This window comes from Pygoscelis adeliae, unplaced genomic scaffold (genome assembly GCF_000699105.1).
Source record: "Pygoscelis adeliae isolate BGI_AS28 unplaced genomic scaffold, ASM69910v1 Scaffold18, whole genome shotgun sequence".
In the NCBI taxonomy this organism is placed as follows: Eukaryota; Metazoa; Chordata; class Aves; order Sphenisciformes; family Spheniscidae; genus Pygoscelis; species Pygoscelis adeliae.
In genome coordinates, this window is record NW_008825558.1 from 2,064,660 (window position 1) to 2,065,032 (window position 373).

Below are 373 nucleotides of genomic sequence, written 5' to 3' on the forward strand. Positions count from 1 at the left end.
GGAGGGATGGAGCGGCTCCCCTCCCTTCCCTCTGCCTCTCTCTTTCTCTTTCTCCCTCTACTTTCCATCGGGCTTGATCTTAGCAGGCCTTGCAAAAGAGAAGGAGGAAGGAGTGAAGGAGAGCGAGAGTTAGCGGTAGGATGGGGAGGCGATCGCAGTGTGATGAGCCCGGAGAGTGGAGAAAGTCCAGGTAAAGTCATAGGCGCTCTGGACGTGCTGAATGTGCAGATTAGTGCGAAAAAATGCGCCTTAGCGCTGCCGGGAGGCGCAGGGATGGAGGCGGCTCTGCGCCCGCTGTGCAAAGTGCAGGAGCCGGCGCCAGGTTGCTTCACCTCGCGCCCGGGGTGCTGCGGGGGCGGCGGGGGCGGCGGCC

The 373-nt window shown here is 62.5% G+C and overlaps 1 protein-coding gene across 1 annotated transcript in view; it reads left to right on the plus strand.

The window, feature by feature from the left end:
* The window catches only part of CDYL2 (chromodomain protein, Y-like 2), a 177,151-nt gene that overhangs the window by 115,203 nt on the left and 61,575 nt on the right, over nucleotides 1–373 (plus strand).